Source organism: Nicotiana tabacum, chromosome 2 (assembly GCF_000715075.1).
Source record: "Nicotiana tabacum cultivar K326 chromosome 2, ASM71507v2, whole genome shotgun sequence".
Taxonomy (NCBI): Eukaryota; Viridiplantae; Streptophyta; class Magnoliopsida; order Solanales; family Solanaceae; genus Nicotiana; species Nicotiana tabacum.
The window spans coordinates 92,820,748-92,841,131 of NC_134081.1; positions in this window are offsets into that span (position 1 = coordinate 92,820,748).

A 20,384-nucleotide genomic window follows, 5' to 3' on the forward strand; every position below is an offset into this window, starting at 1 on the left:
GATATTTTATTTGATGGGTGGAACACCCTATAAATCTACGTATATTGGGAGAAAATGGCAGTTGCATTTGACCCAAAGTTTCAGTAAAACTAATGAACGTAACTTGTGATGACTTTCATCGACTTTTGTTCCACCACTCGCTTGACTTCAAAACATAACACACGACTATCGTACGAGTAACATAACTCATAACATAACCTCCTTATCAATTTAAACACCCGGGTCTCACTCCAAAAGTACATGTTATAACATTCCCAATTTGTCGACTTTTGACGAAACATTATTGTTTTTCAATTCCTTTAGCTTCTGAACCTTCCAACCATCTTTGTACTTGTTGTTCATGATCTTCAATATTTGTAACCTCCGAAGTAATATGATTAACTTACTTTGTAAACTTTTCAAATATGATTTCATTTCTGAGCTTTCATTAATTGACTTACGACGTACTCGTACGTATGAAAACATGGGTTGTAACATCATTCCCCCCTTTGGAACATTCGTCCTCGAATGTTGACTAGTGCACTTATCAGTCTCATAACCTATAGCTCTCATATATACTTTATTGTTGGCCTTTCCATCTAGGTAGCTATTCTATGAATAAATCCCTAGGCCAGGGTATGCCCCCCTTTAGGCCTCTTTCTGACACCACGACTTTTGGTCTGAATCCTTCCAACCTCGTAATTATTGCGACATTCTATCATGCAGCCTGTACGACTTTGTCCTTGTATGTGCGCCTATGCGATTCTTCTGTTCCTTTTCCTCCAGCTTTTAGCCAATCTCTAGGCCTCACTTTGGGAATATATATAGAATTATAAAAAGTTGTTCCTCCCGGTGTATATAGGTGTAGTGAAGTTCTTTGCTCGGTACTTTGTCAAACTTACGACTGTTGCAATATCTTGTTTCATAGCCTTCTCAATATATCCTTATGGCTTTACTACATCTAGGTAAGTTATACTACACCATCACACTTGCTTCGTTTTATTATTGTCAAGGTTTGCTACCCAACTTCAGGTTACCCTCTCGCTGCTTATCCTATATGTATAAATCTAAGTCATTTAGTTCTTCTTCATTACTGTTCATCTTAAGAATGACGACCTAATATCATCTCATACTTTGGAAGTTTTATTCGCCTATTGTTGATTCACCTTAATGTTGATCTATAATCTACCACTGATAAATTGAAACCTCTTATGTAATACATTGTCCTTAGGGATCACGTCTCATCAGGGAACATCTGAAGTTATTTGCTCGATCCACCTATGGGCTATACTATACTTCAATAATCGTATTTCATCGCATCCCAACGTGATTCATCTTATGAGAGGTATTCTAATCTCATGCAATTCATGAAATCCCTTCTCTTTGAATCATTAACCAATCAATGGCCTTAACGTCATCCACTTATCTATCACAATTACACCCTTATTCTACTACCAGGGAAACATTTTATCTCTTCAAATTGCTCATAGTCTTAGACTCCTCTGAGTTCATTCAGGCTATACTGAGTTTTTTTTTTAAAACTTACGGAAACCATCAGCTCTCTTGTTTTGATGGGCTTGATTCTGAGGCCTTACCTATTCTCGCCAGCTTCTCAATCACCTCTTCTTATCCTTACTCCTGTCCGCCTAAAACCTTGTTGCTCTAACATACTTTATCTTACGACCTACACATATTTATTTACAGTACTCACAACCTTCCTTTAGCTTTCTAGCACCATACATTTCCTTGTGTTATTCTGGAACTTCAAGCGAGACATCAAATTGTCTCTAACTCTTCTTTACTCTCTTAACTACACCTTTCGATACTTGGAAACTATAGGCTAGAAGATATGTCACTGACAACACCACTATCATTTGTGGATACTCAATCACAATGTTTCTAGCCCTCTATCTGATGTATGGACTATTCACAACCTTCTATACTTGAGTATCTCGTACCTTCTTAACCTTTACCTTACTTAGATTTTAATCTCGCATTGTATCTTCTATCTCTTTCATAACCTCCCTTCCACATAGGTAGAATTCACATCCACAACTTGAAGCTCTACTATAAACTTGCACCTCTAGTACGTACACAGTCCGGTGGGAGATTCATACTTACTCCTTATGAGGCTGGTACTTTTTTTTTGGCTTTATTGTATAGCCGTTATAGAATATGGCCGTTATACTATCTTTCTTGTACCTCTAATCTTAAGTGATTTTGTAATGTTCAGAATCATAATTTCTATAATTATATTGGTCTAATAATCAGACTCCTGATTCACTTACCCAATGTAACTCGTTAGTTTCCTCTTCTCTCACAGCCCTTAAGTAGGCTTAAGCTATCTTCCGATCTACTGCTCAGGGTATTATTACTTTCTCCTTTGGTGGACGCCATGGAACATCCATAATATAATCTTCTAACAATTCAAGCCTTTGTCTGTAGGGTGGACTCAATTCTTTCTTTTAAATTTATATCGGCGTCTCCTATAGTTGTAAGAATGTCAACATATATGCTGCATGTATAATACTCTGAAATGTTAAGTGTGGTCATAACATAACTAACTCTAGGTCGTTGATTTAATAATTCCTTTCGTGCCTTCTCAGTTTTCTTTAAAAGTGCGCAATTACTTCTCCTGGTCGTTCTGCCACTTATTTCATGAATACTTGGCTTATCTTAGTGCACACACCTATTGGAATTTTGTGCAACTCATATGATCTCAAATATTACTTTTGATTTTTACTTCCCGTTCATTAGCCACGATAGGTGCCACTTTCTTATGGAGTGTATACAATATTGTAGTGAGACTATTGTTACAAGATCATCTCTTCTTTAGGTCACTATGCTTATGTTGAAGCCTTCTTCCTTATTTCCTCAGCTAGTCTTTCGTTGTAGCACTTAGGGAAGACCCTCTGACTCTTGTAAAGCTGGGAGCTTTTTCATCGTATACCCGACAAAAATTTTGATGTACTGACTCGCCAATAATTATCCTTAGTTACTTATCCCTGCGCCCTTATGCTCGTAGGGTTACTTCTGCACTCAAATTTTTATTATCTCCTCAGTGGCACTCTCTTTTTTATTTCCATAACACTTATATGGTACCTTTTACTGCCCAACTCCTATCAGAATATTCCTCAAGGATTACGATGTCGTATCTACGAGACCAAATTTCCTATACTGGTTTTCACTTCGTTCATCTTGCATGATCTACTGATTTATCTGAGATCTCTTGTCTAGCCATAACGAGGCTCTTCCTGAATTACTGAATGAACTACTAACTACTCGCCAACCCATGCTCATATTTACATTCTGGGTAACCTCTCTTGGGTTATGTTTTCTGCCTTAACTTAACTTTTGCACCAGCTCCTAATGTATCAAGTGTTCATTTGCACTTATTTATCAATAACATCTAGCATGGGAACCCTTACTACCTCCCCTCGGCGTCGTGCTTGCATAATGTTCTGGACTCGTATCATGTCTGTAGGATCTGAATAAATGCAATATCATTCCTTTCGCCATTTACTGCATTCTTCCTTTACTATTCCATAGTTACCTGAACCACTTAACTCTGACTTAATACCATATTACATCATCTTCCCCTCCTTTAGGGGAGTATTAATATGTAATGCTATGAAGACTTATAAATATTTTACATCTTCATCTTCGACGTCTTTTCACGTCTTTATTGACTCTTACTCGCCTTGCAGTAACCCTTATGTACCAAGGATAATTGAATATCTTATACTTGACGGTATCAGATACCTAGTGTAACTGGAACACTTAGTCCCTTAAGATTAACTTTGCTCAAAGTGCTTGCTTTAGGGAAGCGTCTTCTTGAGTGACTTTTAAAGGTTATTCTTCTGTTGTCAATTGTATTATTGTGGGAATGTGATCTTTGAAATTCTCTTGATGTCGACTATCATCACCTCATTCGACCCCTAATTGATGTTCAGCTTATCTTATTCACTAGCCCATGCTGATTTCTATTACTTTGGGGGTTAAATTTTTTTTTTGTTTTGGTAATCACGTTGGACGCACCAACTCATTTCTCTAAATGAGGATATGATTTTTGGCTTATACTCTTTTATTGTCTCAAGACCTGCCACCTCTTGTTTTGTTTTCCTTCACTTGACTATAGACTATGTTATCATATCATATTTTGATTTACTGTTATCACCCATTTATCACATCTTACTCATAATACTTCATTTACTCTCTTCTTATTCTCCTGCTAATACTGTTGTTTATCGCATTATTCTGAAAACTTAAACAAAACATTGTTTCACTTTTAGCCCCCCTGGCTCAATCCACCATTTCGGGTTACTCTAACCCAAGCTGGATCTTGATATCTCATCCTTCTCTTAAACAATATATGTTAGCTCCCATAAGGCATAACTGAGATATGTGTGGCCAATTGTACATACTTCTATTTCTGTTGAATGTAACTTAGAATCCTTTTATTTCTCTGCCTGGCATGGAAATTCGGACAATCTTCATTAACTAGGTACCTCGTACCCTTCTTCACCTTGCTTATGTTACCTGTTGAAACTTATATTTTTACCTTCTGATACTCCCAGGGCCTGCTATTCACGAGGTGTGTTAGATATTCCCGTCTTATGGTAAATGGGAAATTCGCACATATGGTAAGCACGATCTAATAGGGTCTCAAACAGGGCCACATAGTCAAGAATTCTCTCTCTACTAATGCTTTTACCTGCTGTTGTATTAGCCATCTAGCTAGCTATAATATTTCTAATTGAAAGCATCTCTATATCATTAGCAAACATAAGCTTTGGCTCAAACTCTTACGACTCAGCTCTATAGCACGATTTAGATTTGAATGAAGGGTAACAGACTCCTAAATGCCTTGTAGCCTCCTGCTTATAAGTGTGGTGCACAACACACCCATAAACAAGACTCTACTAGACACGGCTTGTAGACTCCCTAGGATAGAACTGCTCTGATACAAAGTTTGTCACGCCCCAAACCTGAAGAGGCGTGGCCGGCACCTGGTACCATACTCGACCCGAGCGTACCACTCTGTAACTGTGAACTCTAGAGGGGTAACCCTCAACCTAGGCCGATGAGGCCATATTCTGAATCATCTAAAAATATCGTCTCTCTCATCTGAGGGGTAAACATACCCAAAAACTCATATATATTTAAATATATATCTATATATAAATGTGCAGGATCACGAGGCCGCCATGAATATCTACTGATATACAAACCATGAATATCTACTGATATACAAACTATACAGGACTTGTCTACAAGCCTCTAGATATAGTTGAACTGTAACATGGTCGGGACAGGGCCTCGACCTACACATCAAACCTGTATATATAAAAAGGACGCCAATGTCAAGACCTGGTAACTCCGAGGAAGTGGACCTTACCAACCAAGCTGATATTTGGCTCTGTCTACTGGGAAGGTCTATTCATCTGTCTATCAGGACCTGCATGCATGAAATGCAGCGTCCCCGGCAAAGGGACGTCAGTACAAAATAATGTACTGAGTATGTAAGGCAATAGAATAACTGAAAGCTGATACTGAACTGATGATATAATAACTGAATGTAACTGGGAGTCAAAAATAATCTGAAGATATGCCTACCTTCTGATACTGACTCAACTCTCTCCATATAGTATGTAAAATAGATGTCCGGCCCTATAAGGCTCGGTATGTGTAACTGCCCTGCCGTAGTAGGCTCGCTCATAGGTGCTCGGCCATACTAGGCTCTGTATCTCGGCCATTCTGGGCTCGCTCATAGGCGCTCGGCCACAGTAGGCTCTGTATATAACTTACCATCTGATCAGAGGTTGCCCAATAGGGGCCTGCCCACCGATTATAGCTCGATGGTGGTAAAAATACTGTAACACTGTATATATATATATATATATATATATATATATATATATATATATATATATATATATATATATATACACACACACACACACACACACACAGCTCTCTTGGATGAAAGAAGACAATACTAAACTGAATATGAAGTCCCGATAAGGGAGAATACTGTAACTTCTGAGACTAGGATAATGTGAATAAATTCAGGAACACGAACTTCTCTTTATGCCTCGTTATCAAACTCATGTAGTTACGGGATAATGCCAAAATGAAGAAATGTTTAGCCTTAACATACCTTATCATAATCTTTTCAATCACCAACTTGAACTCGCCTCTTCTCACCTTAATCTACAACAACGATAATAATACTATCATTAAGTTACGAAAGGTACAACTAACGCACAACGAACGACAAGCTTATTTTGTATTAAAACGGACAGCATCTCCCCTATAATCCTTACTTCCTCCAAATTCAAGATAACACCACAACACCAAAAACAACAATAACAACATATATACATTAGTTTCCAACCTTATGCACACCACACAATACTACAAAACAGCCCAACACAACCCAATCTCTTCATACCTAAAACGACCACCGTAGTAGTGTCAACAACCCGAAAATGTTACGACGAATGACCAGACCAACATCATGCATTTATGTGGTGTTTCTCCACACCCTTCCTACTCCAAAACTCCACAAAATAGTAGTAAAACACGCAGCTCAATAGCACCACAAAACAGTCCACAAAACAGTCCGCTACAAGTGAATAACTCGAACTCACGGCTTCCGATCACCGTCCCGTGAGTTCTTACAAATAAAGAACGACTTACTATGCATATACAGCAGAAACAAATAGATGAAAGAGTGCAGTAAACTTACCTTATTTTTTGGATAACTCGGCTCCTATCTTGGTTCTTCAAACTCTAGGCTTTACCTCCAATTAGAACTTGAAAGGGAGAGAAAATTAATTGGGGTTTGTGGGAAACTTTTGGGAAGATTTTTGCAGAGATTAAATCTGGTTATTTTGCCCTATTATCAGCCTAATATATGAAGGGGATAGGACTTTAAAAAGGCCTCTTTGAACGACCCGAATTGGCCCATTTATGGACGACCCGAACAGGCCCAGGTTTGGATTCTCGTTTAAGCAAGTAGGTGACAATCTGCGCAATCTCGGAAAAACGCCCATATCTCTCTACTCCAATATCGTATTGACAAATGGTTTAATGCGTTGGAAAGTAGACTCATAGGTATTTAATTTGATGGGTGGAACACCCCATAACTCTACGTATATTGGGAGAAAATGGCAGTTACATTTGACACAAAGTTTCAGTAAAACTTATGAACGTAACTTGTGATGACTTTCATCGACTTTTGTTCCACCACTCGCTTGACTTCAAAACATAACACACGACTATCATACGAGTAACATAACTCATAACATAACCTCATTATCAATTTAAACACCCGGGTCTCACTCCAAAAGTACATGTTATAACATTCCCAATTTGTCGACTTTCGACGAAACATTATTGTTTTTCAATTCCTTTAGCTTCTAAACCTTCCAACCATCTTTGTACTTGTTTTTCATGATCTTAAATATTTGTAACCTCCGAGGTAATATGATTAACTTACTTTGTAAACTTTTCAAATATGATTTCATTTCTGAGCTTACATCAATTGACTTACGACGTACTCATATGTACGAAAATATGGGTTGTAACATAGAGAATGACTAAAAGCTGGAGGAAAAAGGAGATAAGAGTCGTATAGGCTCACATACAAGGACAAAGTCGTACAGACTGCATGATAAAAGGTAGCAATAGTTACGAGATTGAAAGAATTCTGACCACAAGTCATGGTGTGAGAAAGAGGCCAAAAGAGGGAAATGTCCTAGCCTATCGATTTTTTCACAAAACACTTGCACAAGGACAATATTAAAGTATTCTCAAGAGCTATGGGCTATGAGACAGATAAGCACATCAGTCAACATTCGAGGACAAATGTTCCAAAGGGGGGGAATGATATTACACCCTATGTTTTCGTACGTAAGAGTACACCGCAAGACAATTGATGTAAGCTCAAAAATGAGAATATTTTTGAAAGTACATAAAGTAATTTAATCATGTTACCTTGGAGGTTACAAATCTTTAAGATCATGAATAACAAGTACCAAGAGGGTTAAAAAGCGTAGAAGCTAAACGAAAAATAAGTTTCGCCGAAAGTCGTTAAGCTTGGAATGTTATAACACGTACTTTGGGGTGAGACTAGGGTTATTAACATGGAAATGAGGTTATGTTATGAGTTATTTTAGTCGTATGATAGTCGTGTGTTACGTTTTGAAGTTAAGCGAGTTGTGGAACAAAGGTTAGCGAAGGTCATCCCAAGTTACATTCATAATGTGCTGAAAATTAGGTCAAATGTAGCCGAGCTTTTCTCCTAATATACTTGCAATTACAGAAATATCCACATATAAAATTGAAGATCTACGAGTCTAGTTTCTAACGCATTAAGTCGTTCATCGATATGACATTGGAGTAGAGAGATATATACATTTTCGGTGGTCAACCTACTTAACTTTATAAATGATTTAGACGACCTTTATTTCTCATTTTTTGACCCAACCTTGTCCTACACTCCTCTTAACCCTCCTAAACAGATACCATAAGGGTTTGAAGTGATTACACCATATTTCAATATCAAACGTTAGTTATAGTGAGGTTGTGTTGTCATTGAGGATATATGTGGGTTGTGTTTGGCTGAAATTTAAAGTTCGTGATACTGGATAAGGTGAGTATAGCAGCCTTCTAATTGTTCTTATAAGTTTTTAGGATGATAAACTACAATATAATACTTGGATTAGTTTGAGATGTTGTTATTCTTGATGGATTGATTTGAAAGTTGCTCTTATGGACTTTAAGTGGCTGTAAATTATGGATATGATATTGTTAGTATGATTATGTTGGTTTACATGTCAATCTTGTTGAGGAAATTGGTAACTAGAAAACAAATGGCCATAAAGCACTTGGAAGTTTTTCATAGTGATATTATCGTGTGTTAGGCTATTTCAGGTAACTTTGAAATTGAGTACAAGGATGGAAATCCTTTAAAAGGTATTGGTTATTATACTAGATATATTATTAAGTTCAAGAATGAATGATAATGGGGTTGAAGGGTGCTAAAGGGACTCAATCCGAGCTTTCCGCTCATCGTGATATGTTGATGACTTGTTAATGAAATATTTTTTACCCTGTTGTTGATGTTGTTCTTATTGTATTGCTCAAGTTGTTGTTGTTGGTATATTGTATTGGAGGAGGCCTTTGTTACATGGGAGATGCTGCCCAAATTTACATGAATGAGCTACTAGTTTAAGTTGCAAACTTAGCCTTTGTTCAGCATTGATTTTGAATCCCCTTATGCTATGGTAGATTGAGTTGAGTTGTTTGAAGAATTACTTGGAAGGTATTAAGGACTCGATGGAGTTAAGGTATGTTAAGGCTATCCCTTCTTTCCTTTTGGGCATGATCCATATGATAAAAAGGAAACAAATAAACGAGCAACTTTCATAAATTACTTTATTCTTAGAAGTACTAGGGTTTCCTATGTTCCTGAGATTCCCCATATGTCTTATTATCATATCTTCTGTTCATGGGTCTCAGAAAATACGTAAGTTCATAAAGTTTATCCGAAGGCATATTGATCTTATTACATTCCAAGAGATCTTATTGACTTACTTCATTATCCATTGCATTCATTTATACATGTATATTGACCTTTGACCAAATGGCGTTATATACACGTATATTATATGTATATGGGGTATGGGGAAAGGTTATGGCGTTATATACGTACCACCACCTAATCAGCTGGCAGACGTTGATGATTTCGCCCACTGAGGCCGAGATGATATAATAGGATGCCCTCAAAGGCTTGATAATGTTATGTACGCATATAAATATGCATGATATGACATTTATACGCATATGCATGACATTATAAATGTTTTATGATTCACAAAGCTATTCAACCTTACAAGTTGAGTCCTTAATTCCATGTTTCTTTCATGTCTTTTATATACTGCTTTTCATGGCTTACATACTCGGTACGTTATCCGTACTGACATTCCTTTTTCCCGGGGATGCTGCGTTTTATGCCCGCAGGTCCCGATAGACAGGATGACAGTCTTTCTAGTAGGCTATCAGCTCAGCAGAAGGTGTTGGCACACTCCACTTGCTCCGGAGTTACCTATTTGGTCAGAATGCTTTGGACCTGTAATGATTGGTATGGCAGGCCCTGTCCCAACCTTTATGACGTTTATGTACTCTTAGAGGCTTGTAGACCGAGGTCATGTATATGGAGATTTTTCTGGCCTTGTCGGCCTATGGATTGAGTGTACAAATGATCGTGTCGGCCTTATAGTCCCGTATGTCATATGTATAAGTTTGTATATCATGTTGGGTCGTCCTATGTCGATTATTCCCTTGTGTTTTATGCTAGTTATCTCATGACGGCCTTTCTGACCCACTTACCCATGATGGTATGATAAAAAAAATATATTATGTTGGTACTCCGTTGAGTAAGGCATCGGGTGCCCATCATGGCACTCCAATTTGGGTCGTGATAGATTTGGTCTAGGTTGACCTTGATCCTTCGTTGTGACACCAAACAAACCCAAGAACTTTCCATAGGCTACGTTAAACCCGCATTTTTCTAGATTTAGTTTCATTCCGTACCGTCTTAGTATGCTGAAATCTTCCTTCAAATGATTGATACGATCCTCTACCTTTACGTACTTGACCAGCATGTCATCTATATATATTTTCATGTTCTTCCCGAGCTGGTCTTTGAACATCTTCGTGACCAATCTTTGATATGTGGCTCCTATGTTCTTAGCCCAAATGGCATGACCCTATAGTAGTATCTTGCTTAGTAGGTTATGAACGTGGTTTTCTCTTGGTCCTCTTTTTCTATAAGTATCTGGTTATAACCTGAGTACGCATCCAATATGCTCAACAGCTCATGTCTGACCGTTGCGTCGATGAGTTTGTCGATGTGTGGTAACGGGAACGAGTCCTTTGGGCATGCTTTGCTTAAGTCCGTGAAATCCACGCACATCCTCCATTTCCTATTTTTCTTTTTGATCATCACTATGTTGGCGATCTATTTAGGGAACTTTGATTCTCTGATGAAACCATTTTCTAATAGTTTCTCCACCTCCTCGCGGACGGCATCGTTGATGGCAGGATTGAATTTACGTCTGAACTACCTTACTAGGGGTAGAACGGGTCGACGTTTAATTTGGGTGTGGCGCTCTCCCTGGGGATTCCTGGAATATCTGCATGGCTGAAGGCAAACAAAGCTGCTTTAGTTATTAAGAATTGACGGAATTTACCTGGCTCTCGGAGTTTGCAGCCGATGCAGGCCTTTTTTCTACAGTCATTGGGCTCTAATTGAACGGGGTCGAGGTCTTCTATGGTCAAGTCCGGAGCCTCGACCATTTCGGGATCCATACTAACATCCCTGGTTTCATCTTGTGTCGACCTTGGCCGTGTTGATTGTTATGCCTCTTTTTCTTTGATTTTTTCTGTTGGGTTGACATGCTGTCTAAGGCAATGCGGTAGCACTCCCGAGATGTACGATGTTCTCCGCGTATGCTGAATATTCCGCAAGGTGTTGGGAATTTGATTAGTTGGTATAGGCTGGAGGGGATGGCTCTCATAGGATGTATCCACTGTCGTCCCACTATGGAATTGTATGCGGTTTCCTGGTCCATGATGTGAAATGTCGTCTCCAGCGTCACGCCGGCGGCCAAGACAGGGAGTGTAATTTCTCCTGATGTCCACTCAACTGCATTATTTAAACCAGTTAGCGTGATCCAGCATGGCACTATCGTGTCCTCGAGTCTCATATAGGTGAGGACTCGGGGATGGATAAAGCACTCTCCACATTCATCGTCTACCATGATACGTTTGACATAAGTATCTAAAATGCGTAAAGTAATGACAAGGGCATCATTATGAGGGAAAGTAAAACTGTCGGCATCTGACTCGTCAAAGATGATATTTTCTTCGAGTCTGTCGTACCGTTCGCGGATGATAGATCGCTTGAGCTTGTGAGTGGTGGTGAATTTCACGATGTTGATAGAGGCGTCACCGCTGTCGCCGATGATCATGTTGATAGTACGAGCTAGTGATGGTGGCTTCGGCGAAACTTAGTATTCACGTCCTCTGGCAAAGTTGTTTCTCCCCTTGTTGCTTAGCAGCTATTTGAGGTGTCCCTACCATAACATGTTCATGACTTCTTGCTTGAGGGCAATGCAATCTTCTGTTTTATGCCCTCGTTCTTGATGAAACTCACAAAAAGGCTTAGGATTTTCTGGTGCTCGGGTTGGACCTCAGCTTTGATGGCCACTTTACCTCATTCCGAGCTTTTCCAGAGCGTAGACTATTTCTGTAGGTGATACGTAGCAGATAATAAGGAGGGTATACCTCTCTCATTCCGGTGAGTCCTTGTCCTCGGCTTAGACGGGCCTTTCTTGTAGCGGAGGGAAGGTAGGGCGTAGGCCTTGACATATGGCTGGTGTCGTTCTCTGTTAGGTCGTAAGACCGAGTGATCTCTCCCGATGTTGTCTCTTCGTTATTTTCAGGACTTGACTTATACCGAGACGAGCCGATGAGTCGGTCTGTTAAGGTCGTCCTTATCTTCCCGGACTTCAGCACAATAAGCATTATGGATCTCATCCCAAGTGCTTGGAGGATATTTCATCAATTGGCTCAACAGTTTTCTAGTTTCTCTCGAACCATCTCCACTCAATCCATTCTGAAAGGACGCGGCCTCCATCCTTTCGGATACTTTCGGTTGAGCCGTCCTTACCATGTTGAATCGGGAAAGGAAGTCCCTCAGTCCTTCTCCCAAGGACTGCTTGATGGGGAATATATCATTTACCCATGTTTCAGCCTTCTTGGCTCCGACATGTACCATTACAAACTTATCGGGCATTTCCTTAAAAGTTTCTATGGAGCAAGCTGGTAGCTGTGAGTACCATGTTAATGCCCCTCCTGTGAGGGTTTCGCCAAATTTCTTCAGCAAAATAGAGGACACTTATTCCTTTGTAAGGTCGTGCCTTTCACGACGATAACGCAATGGGTCACATGATCTTCAGGTTTGGTCGTTTCATTATATATCCTGAGGTATAGCGGCATTTTGAAGGTTTTTGGTATGTCATGCAGGGCTGCTTCGTCGTTGTACGACTGCTCTACGAACCTTCCTGTGTCCCTCTTTGGCAATAGTGTAGGAGTGCCCGGTATCTTATCAACTCGTTCTTGGTGTTCTTTCATTTGATCTCTGAGTGCTTTATTTTTATTCTCCATTTCTTCCATCCTCTTTAGAACAGCAACAAGGGCACTATCACCTGTACTGTTAGTAACATTGTGAGTAATACTTGGTGTCGGAGGGTTTGGTTGGTTGCTCTGTTCATCTGCTCATTATATTGTCCAAGCTCTTGCGATTTCTGTAGTCTTTCTTGGAGCGGGCTTGTTGAGCACGCTCACTGGCGTATTGGTCAGCCATGCTTAAAGGAGCTTTTTCACAGTTGGTGGCGTCCCTTCTTCTGTGGACGTGGAAGCCCCTTTTCCGTTGGGTTTTGTTATGCTATAATGGGGAGGAGGCGACCTCTCACGCCTAAGGGAGGCAGTGGGCGTCACGTCTTCGCCTAGGATTTCACAACTCTCGTTGATAACATTCATGAGATTGCTAGGGAGATCACCCGTTACTTTTGTCCTCTCTCCTTAGTTACCTGCCATGAAGGTTTTTGTGAGTGCAAAGAAAGATCTTGGAGTTTGTGAGGTTAGCGACTCACATTAGCTGCAGATATAAAGGAAACTAAAAATTTAACTAAGAAATCCCTACAGACGGCGCCTAATTATTTGACCAAAAATACAAATTGTAGTTCAACTAATTAGATTTATGTAAATAAGAGTTAATCTTGGTTAATAATAATATCCTAAAGACGAAATTCTCGGTATTATGATAAATAACGCGTATATCTAGTCTGAAGGTTATGATGGTGCACAATAATGACAATATTCAAGGACCCAAAAAGAAGAAATGTAGTATTAAATTATGGTGAATAGCAATAAATGAAATTTATGTTAATAAAACGGGTGAGTCACCCGAGAAAGGATGAAATCAGTGGATGTTCTTCCTGACAATGATGAATGATTGATAAGTCTTTGAATATTCGAGTTATTCTCGGATCCAGTAAAAAAACTGTGGACAAGAATCTTAGTAATAAAGTTGTTTTTGTATGCATGTAATAAGACCAGATTCTCTCTATAAAGTCAAAGTGTATTTTACAAATGGATATCTCATGTCCCCTATCATTGTGTCTCTTTTTATTTATAGGGAACATGTTCCTAGAAACCCTAATAGTACATATACAGAGAATATCCACTAGAATATTCTAGTTTATGTCTTATATTAGAACTAACCGTTATATCTCTGTTTAAGATGCTCGACCTCGACCTCAAACTACGGTGACTTTGCGGCCTTGATCTTTGTTGATTCTTCGACAGCATCTTTCATCGCTTCTAGGCCACTTCGCCCCGAGACCGATCATTGTGGGGACCTTACTGATAGCACGTGACGGTCGATGAAGGCCATAATAGTACTGACGTGGTTTGCCCATATCAAAAATATTTTTTGACCCATACAATTACAAGTAATTAATTATAATATGAATAAAATTACATTCTCAGAAAAATAAACAAGTGTTCAGGTATATAATGTTAAACTAGTGTAATTCTTTTACACTATCAACATATATAATTTAACACATTCACCTGCACATGCAAGCAAGCAACTATGTTCTATGCGTATACCCTGATCATCTGACATTGGTATTTTTGAACATGCATGAAATGTTGAGTCAAATTGTGGTAGAAAACATTTTGAACGTGTACTCCTGACTGAATCTGCTGAATGCTAATCGGATAAGAAGTGGCTAAAGTTTATCCCAATAGCAACCTGATAATTAAATAGGACTACTGTGCGTAGACCGGAAACATTGTAGGGTCGTTTGGTAGGATGTATAAGAATAGTACGAAATAAGGTGTATTAGTAATGCATGAATTAGTAATGAATGAGTTAGTAATGCAAATATTAGTTATGCAGATATTATTTCTTATCTACTGTTTGGTGTGGTGTATTAAAATTATAATGCATTACATGATTTTTAAGAAAAATACTTATTTACAAAAATACCCTTCATATTTCAAGATTTAAGGGACTTTAAGAATAATTTTATCTTTAATCATACTAATGCATGCATTAATAGCCTTGGTATTACTAATATCATGATTTTCAATGCATTATTTATACAGAGTATAATATCCAATATACTGTATAACTAATATAAGTATTAATTATATACAGGTTAAAAAAATATACCAAACAAGATATTAATAATGAATAGAACTAATACTTACATTATTTTTTCTAACACCTCCCGCCAAAAGACCATGTGTGCAAATGTTTCGCGCTCTTGAACGGAAAGCTGTCGGCTATAGTCGGCCACGAGGGGATTTGTTTTCGAGTCTAAAACTCATTTATACTCAAAATGTGACAAAATTTAACAACGTCAATATTTTATACTCTTTTATTTTAATTTAAATAATATAATTTAACTTGTTACAAAATTTAAGGAAAAAAATTTAAAATATACGGTCCTAAAAATTTAAGTAGCAAAAGTTTTATGGGGTCATGAAGTATTTGTGGCTATAAAAATTTTTTATTAAAAAAAAAGTGAGTAAAATAGAATATTTAAAGTTAAATTATTTTCAAATGTAAAAATATGTTATTTTTTGGAACGGACTAATAAGTAAAATGTGTCATTTAAATTAAAAGAGAGGGAGTTAACAAACTCAACAAATGAATTATTTAAGGTACGACATGCATGTTAAACATTGAGTTTGGTACCACGATATGATAAACAAAGATATCCCAGGGATGGGACGGCTAATCTCACTATTTTAGTGTAAAATTTATCTTAAAATTAGCCAATACCTATAACTAAATATAATACTCCCTCTATTTTAATTTATATAAACTCATTTGACTGGACACGGAGTTTAAGAAAAGAAAGAAGACTTTTAAATTTGTGGTGTAAAATGAGGCACATATATTTTATGTGGTTATAAATCATTACGTAAAACTAAATTGTTTCCAAATAAGGAAAGATGGCATTCTATTTGACACGGACTAAAAAGGAAATAGATTCAAATAATTCGAAACGGAGAGCATATCAAATTATCTTTATCCCTGGTATCAATCGACCCCAAGGCCCTGTGGGATGAGTGATTGAGATTTGTCATGTTGGGCCAAAGTAGATCATTGAGAGGACGTAAGGGTACAAGTTGGAGAACAGATCAATCGAATTACATGAAAAGAAAAAAATCAATCGAATATATATAATCCCTTAATAATTTTTGTATACAATTAAATGCTTCATATCAATCACATCTTTAAGTGAGGTTTCCATTTTTTTTGCAGTAAGCATAGCCGTGACGATCCTAATTTTTAGTCCAAATTAAATTTTGTAGGACTATCTGTCAGTTACACGTCTATTTCTTGATTCTGCTCTATATGCATAAAAGTTAACCAATATAACATTTATAACAAGACTCTCCACTAACTGATAGGAGTATTCATTGGCACCTCTGGTCATTGACTTCGTTGACGCTGATTGGCAACTAACAATTCGTACTATTAACCATTAATTGTAAGTTAGAGAGCATATTCTCAAGATTTATATAGCAAAAAACATGTTTTCATCTTGATGATGTGCCTTTATTGGTAATGATACATAAATAGCTGAAATTATTAATTAGTCTGTTCAGTCACATAGAAGAAAATAGTTAAAAGTTACGCTCATCTCCGGAAGCATAAATTTTCTTCATCCATTATGTGCTGGTCGACTTACACGAGTTTGAATTAAACAAGAAGATCATTCTTTAGAATATATTTTTTACACAATTAAAAATCATAAACATTTCAAATAATTAACAAATACTATCAGTATTACAGTAAAATGATATTGTTTCAAACTTGATGGAACATTCTTTCGGCTAACTTTTCAAACAAAAAATTCAATCATCAAATGATGATGTTAAACATGATTACACCAAAAAGAATATAGAGTATGTTATTCAGGATTTTGTTCTTTAATTCCGATCATAAATTTTTGGGTCTATTTGTTTAGGTTAGCTTGCAGAGAGCGAGAAGTGTGAGTAGAATCGCTCCTTGAGATGGAGGATGATGGTAGAAAGAGTAGGATACTAGCAAATATGGAACTTACTCTACTGTGAAATGCACCTAGACTAACCCATTTCACACCTAGACTAACCCAATTCACGATCCAAATCCCAAAAATTCGAAAAAGGGACCAATTTTCTGTTCTATCATTTTCAGAATTAATTTTCATATAGAAGGAACAGGGGCGGATTCTGTATTCCTGCATCAAATTCATCTAAACTTGGGTTTATAATTCAAGGAAATTGAGAGATTGACGAGAATATCACACATAGTACTGAAGTAGGGTGGATGAATAGGAGGCTCATATCCGGCGTATTATGCGACAAGAATGTGCCCCAAGTCTTAAAGTTAATTTTTATAGAGTAGTGGTTAGACCGACCAAGTTGTATGGGGCGGAGTGTTGGTCAGTCAAGACCTCTCATGTTCAAAAGTTAAAAGTTGCGGAGATGAGAATACTAAAATGGATGTGTGGTCATACTAGAAGGGATATGATTAAGAATGGAGATATTCGTGATAAGGTGGGAGTGGCCTATGTAGTAGGCAAGATACGGGAAGCTAGGCTGAGATGATTTGGATACGTGAAGAGGAGAAGCACTGATGCCCCAGTGAGGAGGTGTGAGAGGTTGGCTATGGCGATGAGGGGGTGTGGTAGGCCGAAGAAATATTGGGGAGAGGTGATCAGACAGGACATGGCACATCTTCAGCTTATAACTGAGGGCATGGCCCTTGATATGAGGGTGTGGAGGTCGAAAATTAACGTTGTAGGCTAGTAAGTAGTCGATCGTTTTTCCTTTCCAAACCTGTACTTCCTTCCCTAGTTGTAGTACTAGTATTATCCTCGTGTTTCCTATTTTAGATAGATATTAATACCTGATGTTTCCTTTGCTTCGATTCTATTTTTTCTTACTGTTGTTACTATTTTGTTTTATGTAGTTCTTATTCATAACTGTTGTGAATTTGCTTTATTGAGCCGAGTGTCTTCCAGAAACAGCCTTTCTACCTTCACAAAAAGTAGGGGTAAGGAGTGCGTACTTACTACCTTCCCCAGATCCCACTTGTGGGAATCAGTGCTTTAAAGGGCGAGACGTTTTACATATGTCTCAGCGAGGCGTAAGCCCCGAGGCACGAGGTGTAAGGCCCATAGGTATTTAATTTTTAATATTTTATAAAATAATATAATTACAGTAAATATTTATAAACATGTAAAATTGCATAAAAATTGAAGAAATATAAATATATATATATATATATATATATATATATATATATATATATATATATATATATATATATATATATATATATATATATATATATATATATATATATACACACATACTTCAATCCCCATAAAAAAACTAATCAAAATAATCTATTATACGCTACTTACAAGCACAAGTAACTTGAGTCGAAAAGAATAAAGTTTTCCACACGGAGGAACAAAATGGATGACTAACCTGCAATTTGAACTTTGAACTTGCTGTTATGAAGGAGAATGTAGTTGTCTTTGTATTTGTAAATTTTTTTTTGAATATGTTGCTTTTGAGAGATATTAGCAGACTAGCGGACAAGCGAAAGAATTGGGAAAGATCATGAATTAGAGCTTCAATCAATAAAAATGGTCTTGACTTTTAAATTTAATATATTTCAGTTCCTTTTTAAAACTTTTGAGTAGTTACAAGCCGACTTTTGAGAATTTGGGTATTACATGAAAGAATTATTCAACAAATTTTGTTTTAATTCGAAAACGTTTCCGGGGCTTACGCTTCACTATAAAAATGCGGCTCAAACGTCCGGGCGTACGCCCCAAATTGCTAGACGGACGCATCTTGAGACTTTCGCCCCACATCATTGCCTCAGGGCGTTTTTGGTGCGCCTCGCCCCGAAAACGCCTTTTAAAACACTGATAAGAATATACCATATACGTTATTGTTATTGTTGTTATTCATCTAAACCTAATATTTTGGTGTGACATTCTATTATAATTTTAGTAATTATTAAATTTAAATTTACTATTTTAAAAGTACAATAAATTCGGTGTTAAAAACTACCATCAAATTAAATACACTTAGCTATGTTAACAGAGACAATTCCACGTCAACGAAATTTCCTCCTCTTTCTTTTCTTCTAGGACTCTATTCATTTAGTTGAGAATGGTAATGTTCTAAGTTGAGGTGTGTCCGATACGAATACCCTGAATGTGATGACATGGAGAAGTCTCGGAATAATAAGGAGCCACGTTACTCTGGGTAAAATTCCCAGACAACATTTGTTTATAATTTTCCTCGATTGAAGGCTAACACGTATAATAATTATTGGGGATTGTAGCATTTTTAGTCCCTCAATTATTGGTAAATTCTGATTATGTTTCGAAGTAATATACTCCCTCGTTCACTTTTACTTCGCATATATACTAAAAATATATTTTTATTTTTACTTGTCACTTTACGCATATCAAAAGAAGTCAATTTTTTTTCCTGTTATACCTATAATATTTATTACTCATTTCAAATTATTTTCTCAAATCCAATAAAATATGTATAAATTAATATGGGTATCATGATAAATTATGCACTTCATTTATTATTTTTCAAGGGGCGTGAAAAGTCAAAACGTGCCAAGTAAAAGTGAACGGAAAGAGTATAAGTAAAATTGAAGCGTCAATTAATTGAGAGTCAAATGGTTTTATGGGTCTTAATCTTTCGGACTTTCAAATTTTCACAAATTTAATTAATGAATATCAATCATCACACTATTTAATTGCAATATTTCTATGGTTGCTCGATTTTTAAGGGTAATAAATAGTCTAAATATACGTATTCCTTACATTAAAGGACTAAAAAATACAAATTTTTGTAAATTAAATTTTAAAATGTGTTTAATGAGATATTACAAGGACCAAAATACAAATTTACTACTCCCTCCGTTTCAAATTAGATGAGGTACTTTTCTTTTTAGTTTGTTCCAAAATAAATGATACATTTTTAAATTTGGAAATAATTCAACTTTAAACTCTTCATTTTATCCATTTATCCTTAATGAGAAACTTTTATAAGTACAACACAAATATTATGGCCCCATAAAACTTTTACCTTTAAGCTTTTAAGACCACAAATTTTAAAAGTCTTCTTCTTTTTCTGAGTAAACTTTATATTCACAACTTTATCTTAGAGGTGTTTTTATGTAGCTTATAGTTTTTATGTAGCTTATAATATACAATATATTT